Raw genomic sequence first — 12653 nt, 5'->3', positions numbered from 1 at the left:
GATTAATATCCATCTTCCCTGCCAGAGTATAAGCTTCTTGAGGGCCAAGACCAGGTCTTATTCACCACACACCCCCAGCTGCTAACATAGTGCCAGCACCAACCTGGTTTGTTGACTGACTTGATATTCGAGCCTAACCAGATGTTCTGCTGAACAGGCAGGAGGAAGTAGGAAAGGATCTCATGGATTACCAGTCTAACCTGTGCATCATCCAGTTGCCCAGAGAAAGTGTGGTCACAGGCTTCTCCAGGGGAGGCCTGAGAACCTGGGGAGCTGCTGCTGAAGCTTGTTCTGCGCGGTCTTTGGAAACAAATCGTTTACAAAAAAGTATGTGTTTATTTCTTGTGCTGCTATAACCAAGTACCACAGGCTGGTGGTTTTAAACAGGAGGAATTTATTCTCTCACAGTTCTGGAGGCTAGAAATCTCAAATGAAGGTGTGGCCAGGGCCTGGCTCCCTCTGAAGGCTCTCGGAAAGAATCTCTCCTTGCTTCTTCCAGCTTCTGGAATTTGAAGGCAATCCTTGGCGTTCCGTGGCTTGGAGCTGCGAGGCTCCAATCTCTGCCTTCATCATTACATGGTTACCTTCTCCCTGGTGTGTCTGTGTTCAAATTTCTCTCTTCTTATATAGACACTAGTCAGATTGGATTAGGGCCTATCCTAAAGACCTCATCTTAAATTAACTAATTACATCTGTAAATACCCTATTTCCTAATAAGGTCACATTCTGACAACTTGGGGTTAGCATTTCAACATATCTTTTTTGTGGGAGACACAATTCAATCCATAAGAAGTACCAAAATCTCTTCCACTTCTAGCTATTACTGTCTCCAAGCTCATGGCCAAAGGATGGTATCAATGATAAAATCAATTGAGATGCTGTAGTGAATAACTCAAGACTAACAGGGCCCCTCAGTCTACTCTGGTCCACCCCAAGGTCCACTAGGGGCAAATGTGGATGCTGTCTGCGGCATTTCCTAATGCCATTTACTCTGTGTGGTGCTGCTCTGGCAGGGGTGTTGGAGCATGCCTGGTGCTAGATAATGCGCCAGCCTATCAGGGCAGGCGGTGGCTGGGTTCCCAAGCTCAGGGCCCTGAGAGCTGTCATTTACCTTTTCTTCCCTAAAGAAGAGTAAATATTTTGAGTGGTTCCAGAAGCAGGCTGGAAACTTTCAAATGGCTTCTCCTGATTGGGATCAGATTAAGGACCCCGGACCTCTAGCTGTGTCTTAATTGGGGGTAGTCTTCTTTTCTTCTGTGACAAAACCTCAGCCTCAGACCAAATCCATTCAGTTCAGATGATATATTGACATTGGGATTTTTTTTTCCAGTACACTAGTTATAGATAAAAAAAAGAAAAAGTTGATGCCTATTGGAATGGATTTATTAGTGGGTGTTGGGATAAGCAAGAAGCCACAGCTTTGCTTTCTTTTGTAACTCAAGGGGAAAAAAATAACCAGTTTGATTCAAGTTTTAGAAAATAAGCTTGATTTTTTTTTTCCAGTTTGGAGTTCTGGTTCACTTCTCTGAAGTATCCCATCTGAAAAGACAGCAAAGCATGCTTGTTCTGAGGAAGGCCGTTTATCCTCATCAGAAGTTGTCAATAAGACGCTGAGTACCCAGCATGTAGTAAGCACTCAATACACCCTCCACCCCCTGCCACTCATCCGAACTGCCTTAAGAGCTATCATTTGACTACACCTGGATCAATCAAGGAGTGCCCCGGCATTCTATCTCCCCTTGGCTGCCGTTTCAAAGTGGTTGGGAGAATGAGCTCCAATCTCTCCCAATATCCCTGGTCCTCCCTCTGCCTCTCTCCATCCATCTATAAAATGGGGGTCCCAGGGTATCAGAAGGACAAACTAGGCAAGATCTCTGCTGAGCCCTGAGATCTTTAGGAGAAAAATATCAGATTATATCCATCAGAGTCTCCAGATTTCCAAAGCTCAGACAATAATGTCAGCTTTCAAGAAAATACATTGCAGAGCCAGCCTTGATTGCCTAGTGGTTAAAGGTCAGTGCTCTCACTGCTTCGGTGGACCTGGGTTTGTTTCCTGGTCAAGGAACCACACCACCTGTCTGTCAGTTGCCATGTTGTGGTGGCAGCTCACGTAAAAGAACTAGGAGGATTTACAACTAGGATATACAGCCATGCACTGGGTTTTGGGGAGGAAAAAATAATATGTTGTATTTGCATAAGATGTTACACTTTGCAGGGTTTTCTCTCAGTCTCTCTGTGTCTTTGTTTTTCTCTGTCTGTCTCTCTCACACATGCACACTCACAAACACACACACAGGAGTTTTGTCTGAACTGATTCACAGATTCTCAGCGACAGTGTGTAGATAAATTAATATCCCCATTTTACTGATGAAGAAACTGAGCCCCAGGATGGGGAAGGGATGTGACAATAAGTCAGTGGATGAAAACAGGGACTAGAACCTAAGTATCCTGACCCTGACATTCTTTTCTCTGCATTACAGGTCCACTTAGAGGAAGGTGAGCTGAGGCAAAAATGGAGGGTGGGATGAGGAAGGCTGGAGCTCTAGGATGGGGGCCTCCCGGATTCGTTTCCATGCTTCCACCCTCTGCAGACTCTTCTGCAATGTGCAGAAGTCCTCCCCCCACCTCAAATGTGCACAGAAGCCCTGACCCCATGCCTGGCAATCAAGCTCTCTGGGAATAAACAAGGCTCTTCCTCCCACCCCCGGAACACTCAATCTCCTCTCTGCGTGCTGACCCCACCCCGGGAACCATGCGTCATCACTGTTAACGCACTGGGGCCGGGTGGCCTCCGCAGGAACTCATCCATAAACGCACAAACAATGGCTGAGGAAGTGCAGGCCTTTGATGTGGCTCAAGGGCCGCCATGTGAGGGATCAGAGCAATGGGGGCTTCCATTCAAGGTCATATTACCACTTCTATCCTTATGTGTGTCTTCACGTGTGTCCAGAGCCCACACCCATCTCCTGTCTCATCAGCTCTCTCCAAAGGCCATGTGCCATAGACAAAGCCACGAAACTGAGGCTCAGAGACTGCAGTGGCTCAGTGCTGGTGGGTGGGAATCGGAGCCGACCTACGAGCTAGGAGACTTGGAATCCTAGGCCAGCGCTGCCCCCAGAACTGAGGGACCTCTGCCCCAGAGCTGGACCCAGTGGTGACTTCGCCTCACAAAGTCTCAGCTTCCTTATTTGTTAAAGAGGCCTATTGCTTCTTCTGAGACACTGCTAGGGTCCAAAAAGGTGGCTTCTTAATGAAGGAAATCATACGGTATTTGACCTTCTCCCTCTGACTTAAGTAGTAGATAATAACAACAATAAACAAACACATAGAGACAGAGATTGGATTGCTGGTTACCAGAGGGGAAGCAGGGAGGGAGGAGGGTGAAAGGGATAATTCGGTACATGTGTGTGGTGATGGGTTGTAATTAGTATTTTGGTGGTGAACATGATGTAATCTATGCAGAAATAGAAGTATAATGGTGTACACCTGAAATTTTTACAATGTTATAAACCAGTGTTACTGCAATAAACAAAAATTTAAAAAAAAAATAAAAAAATAAAAAAGGTGGCTTCTTTTCGACAGTACTTTGAGAATTATTAAAAAAAAGAAAATTCTGCCCCCATTGTTTGAATAACCTGCTGAATCAATGTATGAATGAAGACAAAGCTAAGGTATATTTGTGGCTGTTAGGAGTGAGCTCAAGCTAGAAAACAAAATCATTCTCCAAAAATATCTTCTGGGGAGCGGAGAGCTGTAGAACATACCACAGGACCAATTATCCGGTTCCCTCTCTTCTGAACCATTTATGGATTATGTTTAAATGTTCCCACAACTGTTCTCTATTTGCCAAACTTGTTAGAAATGTCCATGACGCAAGCGTTGCAGGGCGATGATGGGGAAAGAGGCAGTTTTGGCAGATTTAAAGGCAGCTTACCAGCAGGTTGGGTTTCTGTTTACAGACAATTTAAACAAGGAGCCAAATTGTCACTGGGGAAAGTGACAGCATTTCTCTTTCAGGGTTTCTATGTTTTGTTTTTTCACCAAGAAACTCTGAGGTTGAGAGTATTCAGTTACTAATTTGTCCAGAAATATCATGGCAGAGTTGAGGAGGTAATACGAGGCCTACAGATGTGCCAGAATTTGGACGAAAAGGAGATGTAATAGGTAAAGACACAGCCAACACAGTGTGATAGGGTTGGGGGATTGTTGAACAACTGTTGCATTTTATTGCAGGTTGAATCTATTTTCTGAGAAAATGCCCATGTTCAAATAAATTAGTCGTATCAGAAATCCCTTTTAACCCCCTAAACTTTTCCCTGTCCATTTTATTTGAGCTTTGGTGAATCACTTGTTCTCCTCCAGCCTATGCATCCTAAAGTAACCTGAATGGAGGGGAAGTGATTTCAGCAGGCCCCATCAACGCCGTTCACAAGACCTGTGTTTACCTTTCAAAGGAAATTGCTTTTTCCTAACAATTATGACAAGCACAGAGATTTTGCTTCAATTATCTCAATTTAATTTGGAGCGCCTTCTAGCTTAAAACATTGACAAGCAGATGATTGAATCCAAGAAATCTGGAAAAATTTGCAGCTTTCTATTACGAGTGTTTTTCATGGAAGAAAACTTGTGTGTGTGTGTGTGTGTGTAAAATAAATTTAGGGGAAACTTCAGGCTTTTCTACTATATAGAAGCAAATTATGATTGAGCAATGCTAATTCAAGCAACCATACTGAAAGGTTCTATCCTTCCCCCAACTCCAGCTCCCAAATTATCACTCAATTCATCCACTTGAACCTTCTCCATGAGACACACAAGATTTACCTTTCTACATGGCAAAAATACTTGCAACAACTTATGAAGCTACCTATTGGGAAAATCAGTCTGAGAAACATAGAATCTCTGGGATAAAAGGAACCTCAGATGTGTTCTAGTCCATTCTTCTTAATTAACTGGAAGCCTTCTCCTTGATCACATTCCCACTTTTGGCTATGCAGGAAAGGAAGGGATTTTCTCTCCCTGGAGGCATACACCTTGTGCCCCTCTCTTTACTTACTTGGTGATCTGATAACATGAGAGCTTACAGCTTAATAGTCTTTGCACTACATTTTCCTGGTGTGCTGGGCCACAGGGTCTCCCTGCTGGGTGGGATGGGCAGGAGGTACCACTCTCTCTCACTCTCACTTGGAGCCACCCCAGCACTGGGTGTAAAGCCGCCTTTGCGATTCTTCCAGCTTCCGGAACAGATGTATATGGGCATTGGCTTTATAGTAAGTGAAAGGAAAAGAGAGAAGATAATCCAAGTGCTAGTTTGGATTCTTACCTTCTCATGGTGGTGCAGAGAGAGTTTGGCAGCCCAAACACTAGGGAATCAGTCATATAGAAAGAGCTGGAGAAAGAGATTTCACACACACACACAAAGGAATTGCACACAAAAAAGGAAGAGCTGTAGTGGCTCCAGTGCCTAATAAGCCTTGGTCTTGCAACAAGGTAAAAATATGCAAGGGGTAGTACATTATCCCAGCACGTAATTACTTTAGGACGTCTTACTACTGCCTTGTTAAAAAGAGAGTCATTTATTAATTCTTGGGATTTTCTGAGATGACAGAATTTATAGGATTTCTCTGCCTGTAAATCACACCAGTTCCCAAACTTCCTGGACGTGTTATTAATTGTGCTCTATTTCAGATACCAAGTATTAAATATCACTCCCTTCAGCTTCCAGTAAAACTACTTAATATAGCTCCCAGGGCCTTCATGAGCATGTTCTCCATGCCTGACTCTAACTGACTCTTGGACTCCTCTGCTTCAAGTCAGACTGAACTGTGCTCAGTACTAAGACCAACAAACCCCCTTGGAGCTCTCCTTTGATTTCACCCAGCTAATGCAAGCTTCTGGACTCAGCTTGGATTTTGCTTCTTTTAGGAAAACATTCCAGGCCTCTTTCATGAGGCCAGATTTAGTAAACTAACTCTGTGTTCCTGGAGTACTCAGAGATTACTTTGAATTCTAAATAAGCTGTGGATCAGTCCGGATCCCTGAAGAAAACAGATGGCGCCATCAAATTAGGATAATTTGAAGAGGGCTTCATAAAGGTCAAGTTCACAAGGTGTGTGCAACATAGAGGGAAACCAGATGCGATAACACAGTACTATGGGACGAGTAACAGTGAAGGCTACTACCACTCTTAGGCGGCAAGGGGAGAAAATGGTTATTAGAATCCAGGTAGGAGAGCCATGTAGAGAGAATTGCCTTGAAAGGAGCTATATCTTCGGCAAAGAGAAGTAGCCATCCTGAGGAGAACACTACAGGGAGGAAGCTAGAGTGATAGATACTCTGACTCCATGCTCTTCCCTCCCTCTTATTTCCTGCCAAGTCTCCACACTGGCTGAACCCAACAGGACATAGGAGAGCAAGGGAAATATAGTCTAAACTGGTCAACCTCCCAGGACTGAAAGCAGTCTGAGTATAAAGGCAGATCACATACAGGGAAACAATAATACGAATAACAGCTAAGTTCTCATGAGAAACAATGGAGGCCAGAAGATAATGGAAATGATATATTCAAAGTAGTGCAAAAAAAACACCCCAATCCACAATTTTATCCTCAGTGAAACTGTTTCAAAACTGATGGTTAAATAAAAACATTTTCAGATCAACAAAGACAGAGAATTTTTCACAAGTAGAACTGCGTTACAAGAAATATTAAATGAAGCTCTTCAGGCTGAAGAGAAATGACACCATATGGTAATTCAGATGTATAGGAAGAAATAAAGAGCAAAAGAAATAGTAAATATGTAAGTATAAAAGTCTGTATTTATATTTTTCTCTAAATTTATTTAGAAGACATAGGATCTTTTAAAGCAAAAATTATAAAAAGAGTTGCTGGGGCCAGCCTCGTGGCATAGCAGTTAAATTCGCTCATTCCACTTCAGTGGTCCAGGGTTCGCTGGTTCTGATCCTGGGCACGGACCTACTCACCACACATCAAGCCATGCTGAGGCAGCATCCCACATAAAAGAGCTACAACTCTACAATTATGATACACAACTATATACTTGGGCTTTGGGGAGAAAAAAGGAAAGGAGGAAGATTGGCAACCGATATTAGCGCAGAGCAAATCTTCCCCAAAAAAACAAACAAAAAAAAAGAGTTGCTGAGTTTCAATAATACAGATGTAATATATGTGGCAACAATAGCACAAAGAATGGAGGATGTAAATGGAACTATAACGTTAAAAGTTCCTATGATTTATATGAAGTATTGCAATACTAAGTAGACTGTGATGAATTATATGATATACGCTCTATAGCAACTACCAAAAAATAATGCAAGGAGGTATGGAATAAAAATCCAATAGATGAATTAAAATGGAGTCCTAAAAAATATTCATTTAATCTAAAAGAAGACAGAAAAGAATATATAACAACAACAAAAAAAGTTGGCAAAATAGTAGACCTAAATACAACCATATCAATAATTATACTAAATATAATTGGACTAATGGTGGGAACATTCACCAAGACAGACCATTTGCTGGACCATAAAAATATATATGAATTTCTAAAGATTGATATCTTACACAGTATGTTCTGTGATCACATAAGATTAAATTAGAAATCACTAAAAAAAATACAGAAAAGTCCCAAATATTTTAAAACTAAATAATGGACTTCTAAATAACCCATGATTCAAAGAGGAATTGTAAGAGAATTTTAAAAAAATTTAGAAATGCATTATAATGCACATACAAACTTTGTGGGAAGCAGTTAGGCAGTGCTTAGAGAGAAATTTACAGATATAATTTCCTATTTAGGAAAGAAAGACTTAAAATCAATGATTTAAGTATCTATGTTAAGTAGCTAGGAAAAATATGAGCAAATGAAAACCAAAACTAGAACTAGAAGCTCATAAAGAAGAGAGCAAAAATCAGTTGAAAAGAAAATAAGTAACAGTTATAATTAACAAAGTCAGAAGTTGATTCTTTGAAACAATAAAGTGAATAAACCCATTGATTTTATCTATTAATAAAGGTAAATTAATAGAGATCTTTGGCACTAGTAACACTTATTGTCTTGAAAAAAGCCTAGGAATACTGATCAAAAAGGAGAAAATATAATTTACCAATGTTAGGGATAAGAGAGAGGATATCACTAAGATTATACAGACACCAAAAGAATAACGAAAGGATATTATGCACAACTTTTTTGCAATAAATTCAACAACTTTGATGAAATTAACAAATTCTTTGAAAAACTACAACTTACAAAATTAAAGGTACTGATATCATCAAATGCTAGTGAAAACGTAGAGCAATCAGTATTCTTATCCACTGTTGATGGGAATGTAAATTTTCCAAAAGCTACTTTGGGAAAAACGTTTTACGGTTTCTTATAACACTAAACTTACAGCTACTCAATGACCTAGTAATTCTACTCGTAGGTATTTGCTCAAGAGAGGTAAAACATATGTACACAAAAAGATATGGAAATGAATATTCAAAGCACCCTTATTCATAATAGTTAAAACAATTCAAATATCCATCAAGAGGAGAATGGATAAAGAATTTGAGGTATATTCTTACAATGGAATCCTACTCTGAAATAGTTTTCATCAACATAAATGAATCTCATATACACTATACAAAAGGAGCTGAATACCAAAAGTACATATTTTAGGTACTTAAAGTATATGCTTTATAATTTCATTTATATAGATTCCTGAACAGACAAAGCTAATCTGTAGTGATAGAAATTAAAACAGAAGTCTTCTCTGTTGTGATGGGGGTTATTGAATGTAAAGAGACCTAAGGGAACTTTGGGGATAGGGGTGTGGTTTACATGAATGTATCCAGTTAAGATTTGTGCATTTCAATGTGTATATATTTTACTTAAAATAACTATAAAAATAACAATAAAAATGCACAATCAGGGGCCAGCCCAGTGATTAAGTGGTGATGATTAAGTGGTGATTACCGGCCTGGTAGTGGTTATGTTTGCCTACTCCGCATTCCGCTTGGGTAGCCCGGGGTTCTCGGGTTCAGATCCCGGGCACAGACACACACACGGCTTATCAAACCATGCTGTGGTAGGCGTCCCACAAAAAATAAAGGAAGATCGGCACAGATGTTAGCTCAGTGACCATCTTCCTCAGCAAAAAGAGGAAGATTGGCAATGGATGTTAGCTCAGGGCTAATCTTCTGCACACACACACACACAAAATGCACATTCAAACTTTTCTCAAAGTCAGAAATTCTATAATATTCCTTTTTCTCTTTATATTTTTATTTTACAAGTTTATGCTTAAGATCTTTTACTGATCATTCTATCACAATACTCTTAATTTTTATGTTTGATTTAAGGCTATAAATGTTAAAAATGTCTTATATTGAATTGAATGTATTATACATTTTTATTAATATTAAATACAAAGGAATTAATATCAAATACAAATTTCATTGGAAATGCATCTTTTAATACGATGGATAGGATTTCTTTCTAATAAGTTCATGTATCTGCTCATGAATATTACTTATTGCTAAAAGGATTCATGGTTTATCATCAGTACTATACTCATTTTTATTTTTATAGATGTAAGCCCTAAAAAAGTTTATTTACATATGTAAGAGATGGGAATGGAGGATTGTTACAAAAATTACTTTAATTAATTTCAAGTTATTTCCGAAAAATCATGTAGTAATCTATTACTAAAGATTATATGTAATGATCGACCACCAGCAGGCTGATTGGTCCCCTTTCAATTTTGTTGAAAGCAAGTAATTGAAACCAACTGTTTTACAAAAGTATTTGTCACCCAATTACCTTCCCATTCACTTTCTCAGTGCTTCCATCAGTATTTCAAATGGTTCCTTTGTTCCATGCCCAGGACATTCTTACATCCTGGGGTCAGGTATGATCTTAAGATTCAGAATGGGTGAGAAGTGTGCTTTTTATCTGTGAAGTATAGGAAATGGAAATGTAGACGAGGTCTCCTTGAAAGGAAAGCAGATAAATTTCAAGAGGTCACTCGCCCCCTTATCTTTCTATCCCAACCAAACTAGATTTCTGTCAATTCCATGAATACGCCCTGCTTTCTCCTGCATCATTTTGTTCCTTCTGGAAGAAACGCGCCTTTTTCCACTCTAACTTCTACTCATCTTTCCTGACACAGAGAGGACTTCCTCTCTGACATTAGACATTAATTACAGTTCCTCTTTTACATCTTCCCCAAGTATTTCAGACTTTTCTTTTTTGTAACCTCATCACACATATGACTACTACTTTTTAATGACCTGTCTTCTCCACTAGACTATGCATCCCATGAGGATAAGGACTATTTGTCTTGTTAACCACCGTATTCCTGGTATCTGTATGAGAACCTGGCACTAATTATGTGCTCGATACATATTTGTTAAATGAATTTAAATAAATGAAGAAGATAAGAAGAGTAAAGATCTTTCTTTCTCCAGGCTTGTTATTATTCCATGGTCTACTTTACCTTTGCATGGTTTCACTTTGCCTGAATGACCATGGCTTTATAATAAGGTTTTATATCTGATAGGACAAGTCTGCCATTTCAAATACTTATAATATGCCTTTTTCTTCAGAACTTCTTGGCTATTTGTAACCCTTTGTACTTCTATACACATTTTACAATAAGCTTTTTAGAATCAGCTTGTCAGTTCTACACACACATACACACACACACACATCACATCAATGAGGGATTTTTATTGTAATTGCTTAGAATTTACAGAACAGTTGGGGGAAAATTTACATGTTTATGATATCAAGTCAGCCTATGAATTTAATTAGATACTCTTATTCTTTTCTCTTAGCCTTATTTAATGCATTTTAATCATATTTCATAGTTTTCTCCGTAAAGTTGTTGCACATCTATTTCATATTTGTTCTCAGATGTTTTTCTTTTAAATATTTCATTTTCCAGTGGCTGATTACTAGTGTGTAGAAATGCAGTTTATGGATATCAGTCTAACTTTCTTATTAATTCCAATAATTGATCTGTCGAGTCCCTTAAATTGTGTTTATTCCATAAAATTTCTTTCTTCAATTTCTTGATTTTTTCCTGTTTTCCTGTGCTTGCTAAAACCTCCACTACAATGGTCACTAGAAGCAGTGACAGCAGACATTCTTGTCTTCTTTCTGATTTTAAAGGAATGCTTTCATAATTCAGTATGCTTTTTGCTAAAGGTTTCTGGTAGATAATTAGGTTAGGGAAGTTTCTTTCTGTTCCCAGATGGTCATGATGAGTAAATGCAGAATTCTATAAAATACCTTTTCTGAAACTATTGTGATGATAACATGATTTTCGTTTCCTAAATTGTGGTAGGCAGAATAATGGCCCCCCAAAAAGATGTCCGTGTCCTAATTTCTGGAACCTGCCTTACATGGAAAGGAGAATTAAGATTGCAGATTGAATTAAAGCTACTAATCTCTTGACCTTAAAATAGATAGATTATCCTGGATTAGCCGGTGCTCCCTTTAAAGTGGAAGAGGAGATCAGAATTACGTGATATGAGAAAAACTCTGTCTTTTGTAGTTTTGAAGATGGAGACAGGGGCCACAAACTAAAGAATGTTGGTAGCCACTGGAACCTTCAAAAGGCAAGAAAAATATTTTTCCCTAAAGTCTCCAGAAGAAATGCAGCCTCGCTGACACCTTGATTTCAGCCCAGTGACCTCTGGGATAAGATAATAAATTTGTATTGTTTAAGCCACTAAGTTTGGGGTAATTTGTTATAGATGCAATAGGAAACTAATACAGTATTAGTTTAATTACAGAAAAGTATTTTTTAATGTTAAACCATCCTTGTACTCCTAGAATAAATCCAACTTGATCATGAATTAATTTTTATGCATTGTTGGATTGTATTTGGTAATTAAATCTATATTCATACCTGTGAAGCAGAAAACTTACTGATCATTCTCAAATTGCCCTTGTTGGATTTTGGTTATCAAGGTCACCTTTCTCTGTTAAAATATGTATAATATTGGGATTATCTATTTCTTGAACATTTAAAATTTGTCTGTAACACCATCAGGGGTTTATTTTGGGGGGTTGCTTTTTAAGCTACTAACTAAATTTCTATAATGATTATAGAGCTATTCAGGATTTCTCTTTCTCCTTAGATTTATTAGTTAGATTTTTCTTAAAAATGTTCCTTTGATCTAAATTTTCAAATGTACTGACGGAAAGTGTCTCATAGTATTCTCTTATGATTTTTAAATTCTTTTTCAATATGCAGTTGTTCCCACGTTTCAATTTCTAAAATTGTTTTTCGCTTCATCAATTTTCCTAGGGGTTTTTAAAATTTGATCTTTTTATTTTGAGATAATTGCAGATTCACAAGCAGTTGTGAGAAATAATACAGAGAGATTCTGTGTACCCTTTAGTTAGTTTTCCTAATGGTAACATCTTGCCAAACTATTGCACAATGTCATAGCCAGGATAATGACATTGATACAGTGAAGATACAGAACACTTCCGTCACCACAAGAATTCCTCATTTTGCTCTCTATAGCCACTCCCACTCCCTCCCATTCCCCTCTCCCCCTTAGCATCCGACAACCACTGATCTTTTCTCCATGTTTATAATTTTGTCATTTCAAGAATGTTACATAAATGGAATCATATAGT

Source organism: Diceros bicornis, chromosome 32, assembly GCF_020826845.1.
Source record: "Diceros bicornis minor isolate mBicDic1 chromosome 32, mDicBic1.mat.cur, whole genome shotgun sequence".
Taxonomy (NCBI): domain Eukaryota; kingdom Metazoa; phylum Chordata; class Mammalia; order Perissodactyla; family Rhinocerotidae; genus Diceros; species Diceros bicornis.
Note: the sequence above shows the minus strand (reverse complement) of the source record.